The sequence below is a fragment of the Uloborus diversus genome, chromosome 2, assembly GCF_026930045.1.
Source record: "Uloborus diversus isolate 005 chromosome 2, Udiv.v.3.1, whole genome shotgun sequence".
NCBI classification, from domain to species: Eukaryota; Metazoa; Arthropoda; class Arachnida; order Araneae; family Uloboridae; genus Uloborus; species Uloborus diversus.
In genome coordinates this window covers 56,978,647-56,991,955 of record NC_072732.1, presented here as the reverse complement: position 1 = coordinate 56,991,955, position 13,309 = coordinate 56,978,647, and positions in this window count along the sequence as shown.

Sequence of the window (13,309 nt, the reverse complement as noted above, 5' to 3'; positions counted from 1 at the left end):
CTTAGACAAAAGCAGTTACAAGCTACAAAAAAAAAAAAAAAAAAAAAAAAAGATAAATTATTTAAGATTTAAAAGTTTCCATTGATGCAGAAATAGAAGACATCAAAGAAAAAAGTATGAAACCAAAACCTGCGACGGGGAAACAGTTAGCGCACTCTGTAAAAAGGAAATCAATGAACGATTCTGTTCACGAAGTAGAAAATTGTGCTTTCATCTATTGTTTGAAAGCACACAACCAATTGAAAAAAGTACAAGACAGGGTTCAATGTCTTAGATGTTAAAATGCAGTCCCATCACAAGTATTTGGTAAAATTATCATCATTCAACGAAATTTAGAGTGTTATTCCGCAAAATTGTCAACATTCTGCCATTCTGCGAAATTCGGAGTTCCATTCAGCAAATTGAGAATTTCCACTCTTCCAAAAGTTAATATTCGGGGAGTCCCTGCTTGTAGCAAGGACGGTAACGTACTGCTAGTATCGAAGGGTTCCCATTTCGTCGCTTCAGTTTTGAATTAAAAATTTCAATTTCAACGCAACGCTGCTATATAATTGATTTTGCACAACCTTATTAGACACTCAACCCTACCGATGTTCATATAAACAGGCTTCGACCGTTCTCTCTCTGCGAGAGGAACCTTATAATGGGGCCAGCATGCGTGTGTCCTTGCGGTTGAAGTTTTGCCGGGGGCGAGCAAGAAGGAGCGATACCAATCAACTTTCCCTTTTTCACCGAGACCGAATTTTTCTGTGTTCACGTGCCGATTGCTGCCCCGAGGCTCTGAACTATTTCACCGATGATCAGCACAGATACCCAAAGGAACAAAATCGGCGAGGGCTGGAGATGTTTTTCTTCTTTTGGCATTCTGATCTACTTTTTGCTGGATTTTGAAATCGAATTGTTTCGGAAGCGATTATCCACGGAACAATGTTGCATCACGGCTTTCTTTTTTCAAGGGAATAATTATATTAAGTTACAAATGCAAATTAACCTCATTACTGCCCCCCTACTCCCCAGAAAATAACGCACCGTTTCAGTTTAAACCTAAAATTGGAGTCAAGTGCGATAAGTCAGAAGAAAGAGGCTGTGAAAGGTGTTGGTGTTTCATCAGTCAAACTTCGTGGATAGCTATGAAGTCGAGAAGCTATTTTCGGATCACTTAAAATGACGTTTTTTACAAAGTAAAGCTCAAACCGTGTAAAGTTGTACTTTTTATGACTAGTAATGGAAATGGTATGTGGAAACGTTAGATTACCAATTTGGTTAGAAGAGAAAACCAATTTAATTTGTTGCACAAATTTTGTAGATTCGTGTTTTAGAATTAACATGGAATCTCTTTATTAATAATAAAATTGTGAGCTTTAGGATAAAATTTTCCAAATAAAAGCTGCAATCTTATTTCTTATTTGTGTGTTTAATTAGGTTAGTTATCTATCTTTTTGCTCGAAGGAAAACATTTTACTTTTTATAAATTACATCGCTAGCTAACCAATTCCACCAAATTTAATAATAGTGTAGAAAAATATCGGTTTCCAATCTATATATTATGATCGTTTAATCATTCGTATCAATTGCCTAGTTATTGCTTAGACAAAAACGTGTCACAATATTCAGGTCCTGATTTTCACAAGGGCAAGTGGCACACTTGCCCAGGGCCTCACTGTTTGGGGGCTCAAATCCTGGTATAAAAAACCTTTTTTTGAGCTTTGTTCACTAACTATTCAACAATTTCGTTGGATTTTGATTCAAAAATGAACATGTCTCTTAACAGCTCTGACGCAGCTGTTTATTAAATATTAATGAAATCAAACAGCTTACAGTTTCATTGTTTTCTCTTTAAGCATTTCATTTATGTATATTTCAGCAAATACATTTTGTTTCATTTAACTCGTTAATTAAGTACTCGTAATTAATTAATTCCTCGTTTCATTTAACTAATCATAAAATATCAATGTGTCAAACGAGCACACGCCCAAAGTTTTGGCTTAAAACAGGGGTGTTCACAAGGGGGAATTATGGCGCAAGTTGCGCCATAATTCTTTTGGGGGAGTTTTTTTTAAATTTATTTATTTATTTATTTAAATTTATTTATTGATTTATTTTATTTTATTTCATTTTGTTTATATTTCATTTCATTTATTTATTTAGTTTGTGTATGCGTGTGTTAGTCATTGGTGTAGCATAGAACTTTTGAAATAAAATAATAATAATTATTATTATTATTAACAATAAATGTATAAATAAATAAATTTAAAAAATTGAAAAAAAGTAAATTAAATAAAAAAGAGAGCTAAAAATAAAAAATAACGAGCATCACATGACTTCCTTTTACTCCAATTTAATGTCATTTCCCCATTACTGGCAATTTTAATGTGATTCAATAGTTTGCTCTCTAAATATCGCCAACAGTGGACAAATTAAAACGGATTTAAAAAAAAAAAAAAAAAAAAAAAAAAAAAAAAAACCCGCCAAATTTGTCGCCAAATTTGCGACCGAAATAATTTGCTACCGAAATAATTAAACCGAAATATATTGCCAAGTTTCTGCCAAATTATAACATCACTTGAGTTTACATCGAAGTTAGCAATGATTTCCCCCAAAAAAGGGGCAAAAGACCCCTTTAGAAATACTCGAATGCAACCAAAAGGGGAGGTACACAACTAGACCCCACTAGGAGTCTACGTACCAAATTTCAACTTTCTAGGACTTACCCTTCTTGAGTTATGCGACATACATACGCACATACGTATATCCGCACATACATACATACGTACATACAGACGTCACGAGAAAATTCGTTGTAATCAACTCGGGAATCGTCATTACGGATATTTCGCGTGTCTATACGTTCTTAGGCACTTATCCACGTCTGGTCGAGTCGAAAAAAAAACCCCTTCGGGGGTGAGTAAAATGGAAATTAAGGTCGATTTTTGAGTGAAACTTTTTTTCGCGAATACAATACATCCTTTTTACTTCCTTTTACATAAAAGGAAGTATTGTATTCGCGAAAAATTTTTCACTTAATCACTTCACTTTTAATCTGGTTTCAATTTGGCCACTGTTGGTGATATTTAGAGAGTAAACTATTGAATCACATTAAAATTGCCAGTAATGGGAAAATGACATTAAATTGGAGTAAAAGGAAGGCATGTGATGCACACATCAGCTCGTTTGTAAAAGGAAGTAAAAAAAGAGGGTTTAAAAAAATGGGGGAGGGGAGAGGGATTTGTGTCATTGAGCTTGTGGGGATGAGCACTCCTGGCTTAAAAGCAGGCTTATAGAAAAGAAAACCATCGGAGTATCTGCCCTTGCTGCTTTTTCGGCACATACTTGATGGATCATTTTGGTGCCGAATAAAAAAAAATTAGCCAAATTTTCAGCTATTTATTTCAATCGAACTTCGAGTTTTTCAAAAAAGGCCTGTTTCTTCGATTTTTTTTTTCATAGTAAAATTCAAAATTAATGAATGGTAATTTTTCCCCTTATTTTTAGGAATAAAATACATGAAAATTATTACAGTCGATATACAGTCAGTATTTTTTAACGAAAAGCCGATTTTTGGAGACGGAAATAAGATTTATATATATTTTTCCAATGGCCTTTCTAAAAAGTGTCACTCCTCAAATTTTATCAGAAAATGTCTTTTATACTCCTCTATACTCAGGAACTTTTTTGAGTTTTTGGAAGTGGTGGAGCAATACGATGAAAATTAAAAAGTGATTTTTTTTCATCATTTTGCGTTTAAAACAAATTTAAATATTTTTGATTGCAAAAAAAAATTCATTTGAACTAAGTCAGTAAAAAATCGTCTGCTAAGTGAAAGAAAAATAAAAAAAAAACTTCTAAAATACTATCTTACTAGAAAAAACGAGCTGATGTGTGCCTCACATAACTTCCTGTTACTCCAATTTAATGTCATTTTCCCATTATTGGTAATTTTAATGTGATTCAATAGTTTACTCTCTAAATACCACCAACAGTGGCCAAATTGAAACCAGATTAAAATAATAAAAAAATAATAATAATAATTTGAATTTTGACATCTTTAATTCAAATTATGTTTTTCGCAATCACGTGTGTGTGTATGTAGGCGTGTGTGTTTGTGTGTGGGGGTATGTGTGCTTGTGCGTAGGGGGTATGTGTATGTGTGTGTAGGCATATGTGTTTGTGTCTGTGTGCAGGCATGAATGTGTGGGTAGTTGTGTGTATGTGTGCATGTTTTCGTGTGTGTGTAGGTGTCTATATGTATGCGTGTATGTATGTGTATGCTATGTGTGTGTAGGTGTATGTGTGTGTGTGTATGTGTGTGTAGTTGTGTATCTATGCGCGTGTGTGTAGGACATGGATGCAACCTGGAGACGGATTTCGCGATAGGTGCAGCATCGTGAGGAGCCGGTCGACGGTGATGGTGCGGAGGGTGGCGGTGGGAAAATAAAATGATAGGACGCCAAAAACAGTCAAATGAAAGCAATAAGCAATCGTGATTGCTCAAAAAAAAAAAAAATCGCCAAATTTGTCACCAAGTTGACGACAAAACTTGGCGACCCAAAAGACTTGCGATATATTGCCAAGTGTCTGCCAAATTGTAACACCGCTTGAGTTTACATCGAAATTAACAATGATTTCCCCCCCAGAAGGGGCAAAAGACCCCCTTAGAAACACCCGAATGCAACCAAAAGGGGAGGTGCACAACTAGACCCCGTACGTACCAAATTTCAACTTTCTAGGACATACCGTTCTCGAGTTCTGCGACATACATACACACATACGCACATACATGCATACATACGTACATACAGACGTCACGATGAAACTCGTTGTAACTAACTCGGGAATCGTCAAAATGGATATTTCGCGTGTCTATACGTTCTTAGGCACTTATCCACCATCAGTGGTCGAGTCGGGGGAAAAAAAAAAAAAAAAAAAAAAAACACCCTCAACATTCATTTGCACTGTCATAAATGAAACGCTCAATTTTGACGATTTGGCAATCCTTGAGCACTATTTCGTTATTTTCGACGACCCTTTCGTCATCAAATCACGTGATATTTGACAAAACCAGAAATCTCAACTTTTTGACGAAATTATTTCGTCCCGATATCGTCATATTGCAGTGCATTCTGGGAGTTTTCATTTCAGTCTTGTACTTGCTCGTTAAATTATCCTAAAGGCTTCATAAAAAAAGGTTAGTATTTATTAAAATTTGTATGTGCAATGTGCGTTTTCTTTTATTTGTTGTTACATTTTTGTTTAGTGTTGTGTTTGTAGTTGTGTTTAAAACACATTAAAATTGAAAACGAACCGTTCGATTAGGTTTAGAACTCTGTGTTTTTTGAACTAACGATGAGTCACCTCCACGTTAGGCTTAACTAGCATTGTTTTTTTATTTGCAAAAGGAAATGTTGGTTTATTGACATTAGTTTCCAAAAACGTACTTCCTTTATTTCGTTAAAAAAAATGTCAAACATGACCACAGAATTTGTACAAATTTAAACTTACAAAAAAAAAAATTCCACCGCAGCTAAACTAACGCAGATGATAAATACAGCGCTTTTATAAAAGGCATAGAACTTTGAAGCTTTTAATTTCAACGTTGAATATATTACATGGTTATGTGTTTTCATTCTTCTCCATGAATTTTACAAAAATAATTCTGTGTAACAAAGTGTATTTTTTAGTTTAATAGTTCAAATTTTTTTCACTGAGCATTTTTATTTTCTTAAACAAATATGTACCCATCCTCCAATAAGTATTGATATTTTTTCTTCTTCCACTCTACATGTGATGTTTTATTCAATGTTATAATTTATACAGTTGCTCCTAAAAGTGTTCGTACACTTATCATTTTCAATGAAATATTGCTCTACCCATTAGTGAAAATTAATATTTTGGAATGGGTAAACAATATTACAAAACTACATGAAATATTTTAATAGCAAAATGAAATATGATTTTGAAGAAATTAATAATCAAAAAGTATCAAGAACTTTATAACACAAAAGTGTTCGTAGAAAATATTTTTAAAATAATTGTTTAGCAATCTTTGAATAAAACCGATGAAACTCGAGGAATAAAAGCGCTTTATGCAATAAAAAATAAATGCAAACCGCTTATATCAGCTTTTGGATCGGAAATGATACCCTCTTTTTTTTATGCTCGTAGACAGGACTTATAAATGCTTACCCCATGTTGTTTATATAGTCTCTTTCCCTACGGCAGGTGTTTCTACCAATAAGTGCTTGTGTTCATTATTTGTGGACTCTTTTTTTTTTTACTTGCATAAAACATGAAGTAAAGTAAATATCGATTTAATACAAATCATTTTAAGTTAGAAAAGATATTAATTTCCGTAAAGAACTCTATCTTTGTGCTTGATATTTCAGCAGAATATTTTCAATATATTTTTCAATTTTTCCGCAAATTAAATAAATTAATGAAAATAGAGTTTTAAAGTTTAACCTCGATTTAAAAAAAATACATACATAGTAGCATGTTTTGAAAATAATAATGATAAGCATTTTTTGTTGTTTATTTCCACATTTAATACACTAAATTTATAAGTTTTTCTATGTCAATTTGTGTTACATGATTTGTGATAATTATGGGTTTTTCTATTATACATACAATTAAAGCAGCATTAATTTTTATTGCCATATTTGCCGTTTCAAGGTATTGTCAACAAAAAATGAGAAATCCGGGTCTACATGAAACCAGACTAAGAAGCATTTTATAGATGAACTACCAATCAATCCAAATGTAAATTACAGTTGTGATTTATGCTGGATGCAAAGTAAAATATCTGAAATTTTAACCGCACAGCTATACTTTAATTGAAAAATTGGAAGGATAATGAAAAAAAAAAAAAAAAAAAAACATCGATATCGTCTGGGGGTGTTTTTTATTTACTGCGTGAAAATTGCATATTTTAGAAATCAAATATGCTTGAGGAAAAGGTAATACTTCCTTATTAATTCTCCCTCCGTCTCAAACTAGTAGAGCGACGTTTGAATATTTTTGTACCAATAATTAATTCTGACGATTTTATAATTTTGTTTGAATATTTTTTAAAGATTTCAAGGTATAAGGATATCAATTAATCGAGTGTTGGCGCCCTGGGTTTTTGACTCTGATTTGGTAGTGGTTTAAGGAGGTAAGGCTCGGTAAGTATATGTTGCTTATTGATAACATAACACAATAAAATCTCTGAAAAAAGTAAAAATTAATCATAATCATCAGTTTCAGTACTACTTAATTTGTTAGTATCTTAATAGAACTAATTTGTGGTGGAGGGAGTACTTCAGAAAACATTCGTCAAGAAAAACTGCAAATCTGAAAGCGAAAGTCGGGAGAAAACGGTGTGTTTTGGCTGTCGGCTGAAATAAAAAATAAATTTAAAAAAAAAAAATCACAGATCAATAATTGTCGCACCCTTGATTATTTTTATAGCTCGAAAAAAAATGAAAATTCACTACTTGATATGCAAAGGAGTTAACTAGTTTAATGGCTAAGTAATGCTGATTGTCGATAAATTGAAGAAACTCTAATTCCAGAACGCTATTCAGAAATTAATTTCATATACCAACTGAGAGAAATCATTGTCTGTCTGCCTAAATAAAAATTTTGCCCATCCGCTGTAAAAATAACTCACTCTTGCAATCTGCTTGGAAAAAATAGCTGTCACCGTCGAAATAATCATATTTTGAAAAATATGAAAATGAAATCAGATGCTCCTTAAAGTCACAAGAGAATCGTAGCTTTTTAACTAAAGGGGAACAATTTTGAAAGAAATTGTGGAAAAATACTTTATTTCAGAAATAAGCTGCTGCATTTAATCGTAAAACTTACCTCGAAATAGAAAAAAAGATCAAAGTGCATGAGGGCATACACCCATGGACTTACACATTTACTTATTATACATATATTTTCTTTTTTAAACTCTTTTAGGATGGATCCAACATCATGGAGATAATCAGAACCAAGACAGACGAAGATTTTTTTCATAATTATAACAATATTCAGAGTGTTCGTATATTATACATTGATTTCATCTTACACATGTTTGGAAATAATAATAAAAACTTAGGGGTAAAAAGCAAAGGTATATTTTATAATTATTTAACAAACATTACACTAAATTAATTTTACCAAAAAATTTATTTCACATCTGCATTTTTTTAAGATTTATATTTTCAAATACCTTTTGCAATTTTGGCAGAAAATTGTTTTCAAAGTATGAAGTATGAAATGCATGCAATAATAAAGTTCCTGTATTAAACATAAATTTGGCCAAATAAACATTCTACATACAAGCAAAATTAATAAAACAAATAATTGATTGGAAAAAGAAAAAGGTAAGCTTTTTCTTAAGCTTATCAAATTTTATTTTCTGTATCTAATTTTAGAACAAAGATATACTAACTTAAAGTTGTCCATTTTATTTTACTTTTTCTTTGAAATTTGTGGTATAAGTTGGATAAAAATCTTTTTTTTTTTTTTTTTTTTCTGGAATTTTTTCATGCAATGCAATGAAGAAGAAAATCCCCAGCAAATTTCTCCCGAGCATATATCGATGTAACTGTGCATAATAGTGGCACATGATTTATCTTTCCAGAACCCAATGTCAGTTGAGGAAATAGCACTTTTATATTAAAATTAGGGCAGGGCGATGTAGGAATTTCTACATCGTGATGCATCGCCATCCTTACATCGCGATGTAGCGATGCATCGCGATGTAGTCCCAAACAGTTTGAAATATTCTTCTCGCTTTGGGGACACCCCCCCCCCCTCATGAGGGGAGTTTTCCTTACAAAAAATCCAGGCTTTTTCAGTTTGGCACATAGGTCTTTTAATCACATGGGGTAGTACCTCATATGAATACTACCCCATGGGAAACTATCCTATGTGGATTTCCAGCATCAAAGGACTTCTGGGCCGAATCTGGAAAAGATCCGACGAAAACTGGATTTTTATAAAGAAAACTCCTGTGGGGTTTGGCACACATAGCGGGACGAAAAGTACAATATGGAATTCCCAAGCATCAAAAGACAAATGTACCAAATTTGGAACAGATCAGACGAAAACTGGGTTCTTATAAGACCCCCCCCCCCCCCCAACACACACATGGTTTCCCACTGCAAAGCAGGACGAAAACGGGATTTCCCGAGCGTCAAAGGACATCTGTGACAATTTTGGAAAAGTCCTGATAAAACTTTTTTTTTTTAATAGGAAAACCCCCTATTTGGTGGTTGTCTCCCATAGCGGCGCGAAAACTACTTTATGAGAATTCCTGAGCATCAATAAACGAACCTCTATGCCAAATTTTGGAAAGATCCGACAAAAAATGAATTTTTTTCAATGTAAACACCCATCGGGGTTGCCCCCTCCCCCCCCCATAGAGTGACGAAAGCTAACCTCCGTGAATTCCTGAGCATCAAAGAGCCTCTATGGCAAATTTAGAAAAGATCGGACAAAAATTTTTTTAAGGAGAACCCCCAATGCGGGGTTGCTCTCCCCCCCCATCATGGGGGGTTGAAAACTACCATGTGTGAATTTCCGAGCATCAGAGGACCTCTCTTCCAAATTTGGAAAAGATATGATAAAAACTGTTTTTTATAAGAACCCCCCCCCCCCGTATGGGGGTTTCCCCCCCATAGAGTGGAACGAAAACCACCCTATGAGAATTCCTGAGCATCAAATAACGAAACACTGTGCCTAATTCGGAAAGATCCAGCAAAAACTGGATTTTTTTGTAGGAAAACTACCATAGGGGTTCCCCCCACCCCCCAAAGAGGGACGAAAACTACCTTGCGTGAATCCCCGGGCATCAAAGAACCTCTGTGCCAAATTTTGGAAAAATCCGACAAAAACTAGATTTTTTGAAGGACCCCCCCCCCCCCCGCCTTATAATGTGATGAAAACTACCTTGCGTGATTCTTGAGCATCTAAAAACCTCTGTGGCAAATTTAAAAAAGATCGGACAAAAACTTTTTTTTAATACGGAGAACCCCCAATGCGGGATTGTATGTCCCCCCCCCCCCTCCACACACATAGAGAGACATAAACGACTTTGTGTGAATTCCCGAGCCTCCAATAACGAACCTCTGTGCCAAATTTGGAATTTGGCACCTCTCTGTGGCAATGATTTGTTTTACCTTTTTTAAGAAGTTGTTTGTTTGCATTTTTACATAAATAAAAATTTGCTTGACATATTTTATGTGCCTCTTTTTTCAACAATTACTTGTCTTTTTTTTTTTTTGATGGGGGGGGGGGGGGCTGCAGGTCCGTTATTTCATTTTTTTTCCCCAAATATGGCAAAGAGTCTGTACTCAATAAAAATTTTACAGAAAACCAACCAGAACGACGGCCAGTCATGTGTAAAAGCATGAATCTTCAAAAATCAAGACGGGAGGGGGGGGCGTCAATTGACCCCCCCTGACCCCATAAATGACGGGCCTGTGAAAATGACTATACGCATTAAAATGGGAAACTACGGTGGTAAGATTCTGAAGTTACAATTTGATCACACGCACACGAATCTTATAAAATACAGTCGAACCTCGTTATAACGAACTTAAAGGGACCATTAAAATCGATGAAAAACGTGGTTCGCTTTATCCGAAAAACAATAAGACAAGGATTGCAAAAAAGTTCATTTCGGCAGTTATTTGTTATAAGCGTGTTCGAATTAACGAGGTTTGACTGTATTCTGAAAAATAAAAAAAACTATTGTGCTCCAAGATAAAAAAAAAAGAAATAAATTTTCTTAAAAATTTACGAAATTAACGTCCTCATATATGACGAAATTAATTTGACAAAACTAATGCTCTCAAAACCACGAAAATGATTCTTAATTTGACGAAACTAGAATGAAGAAATATTTTGTTACATTTGACGAAATTCGCATCCTCAAACCACTAACAAAAGCAGTTTCTTCAATTTGACGAAATGTTCGCTCGGAGCATATCCCTGGAAGTGGTTTCGTCAAAAACGAAGAAAATTTCGTCAAATTTGAAAATCCATTTTTGAGAGTGTGGGTGTGAGCAAAATGGAAATTAAGGTCGATTTTTGAGTGAAAATTGTTTCGCAAATACAATACTTCCTTTTATGTAAAAGGAAGTAAAACAACATAAGAAACCAGGGCCGGATTTAGGGGAGGGCAGGCGGGGCTACTGCCCCGGGGGCCTCCACAACAAAGGGGCCCCACAATAAAATTTTTACAAAATATCCTAACTTTCACGGGTCGAAAATATCGGATACATACATATATATCAAAATATTCGGATATATATCAAAACATCGGATATTTTCGAAAATATGATGATGTTTTCGAACCCTGATTAGGGGCCTCCACTCCTTCGTTGCCCCGGGGCCTCCACAGTTCCAAATCCGGCCCTGTAAGAAACTAAGACATATCCACCATGAAGTTATTAGGATGTAAAAAAAAAATGATTAAAGAGTTTTTAAATAAATATTATTCAATGCTAAATTGTACATAGAGACGATTATATATATATATATTTTTTTGACTTATCTCGGGCATGTTTAGCAATGCTAAACAACCCCGCTGAATCCAAATATCTGCAAAAAATCCAAGAACAGCAATGGGTCACTAAGGACCTCGTCCTTCGTAAAACCCAAACAAGATAGAATGTGCTCAGGTGAAACCTCTCCAGCAGAGCACCAGTGACACTCCGGAAAAGTCTTGATATTCCCAGAGAATCTAAGAGCTTTTGTGTGGCCACTCAGGAATCTCGAATATGTTGTCTGGAGGAGTCTACCCTTGAGTCTAAAGGACTCACCAGGACATTTTGCAAAATACCAGGCGTGTCTGGGAGGTGTTTTAAATTGGCGATTGAGCTCCATTTTTGAAATTGTGGAGATCTCACTGAAAGTAAGATCTCCACAAGGGCTCACACCCTCCGCAGCAGCAGATCTAGCCAAAAAAGTCAGCCCTTTCATTACCCTCAACTCCAACGTGGGAAGGGATCCATTGAAAGTGAAATGTATGTCCTGATGAAAGAGTATGTAGTAGACTCAGAATGTCCAGGCTGGTCTTGTCGCCCACATTACTCCAATTAGCGAGGTGCTGTATTGAGGCACGACTGTCAGTCAAAATCCAGATTTCCTGGAAACACTCCTCCCGCTGAACAGCACACTGCAGACCCTTCCTGATAGCAATCAGTTCTGATCTAAATACTGAACAGAAATTCGGGTTTCTGATTTTAAATTCCAAGGCCCCAGAGGGAGTAGGAATGAATACTCCACTGCCCGAAACGCCATCTTCTCCCCTGCTTCCATCTGTATAGATTTTCAAGGAGAAATGTGGTATATTATGTATAGTTTCCATGGCCATTTGTTTAACTAGGTCCGGTGGATCTGAACTCTTGATCACACTAGTCAGGAGCTCGTCATGGAAATAAATTCCCTCAAGCTCCAATCCAGCTCCTGCGTAACCCAGGAAATGTGTTTCCACATCGGAGGGAGGTAAGTAAGACGATTATATAATTTGTCCAATCTATTTTGAATAATTTTTCGGTCTGGATCCAATAAAGACAAAAATTTCAAACATTGAAGTAACTTTTTTACACCATTTAACAAATTTAAAAAAAAAACTGACATTAAATATAATAATTTTGAACTATTTATGATGATTTTTTAAGTATAAGGTTAGTCTTCGACACTGTCTTCATTCACAAAGACCCTAACAGACGACTCAATATTTCAGCAGGCTTTACTATTTTTGCCAAATATCGAGCATGAGGCAGAAAATATATGATCGCAGCAATGTGTGAGCAATGACAGTGCGCCTACCATTAGCACAGTCACGACAATATCTTGCAATCCCAGTGATGTCATTCTAATCTGACTGATAATTAAAAATGCAACGATATGTTTTTGACTTAATATGTCGCGATCTCACTTCAAGTTTTATAATATTAGGTGTGATTTCGACATAATGGAGCCATCCTCTTCATTCATCATCTCAGCTAAGTATGATATAACTTGAGGCGTTTGATTTTGACATATATTTTCTGTCTCATGCTCGATATTTGGCAAAAATACGTAGGAAAGCCTGCTGAAATATTGAATCGTCTGTTCGTTGATGAAAAAGTCACCATCTTTGTGAATGAAGAGTGACAAAAACTAACCTTACTTAAAAAAAATCATCATAAATTGACATATCTCGCTATGCTTTCTTTCTCCACAGTACACATTAAGTATTTTAAATCTATAATAGTGATTTCAAAAAATACGAAACTGTTATAAATTAAAAGCGATTTATTTTTACAAAGGAATTTACATCATTTTA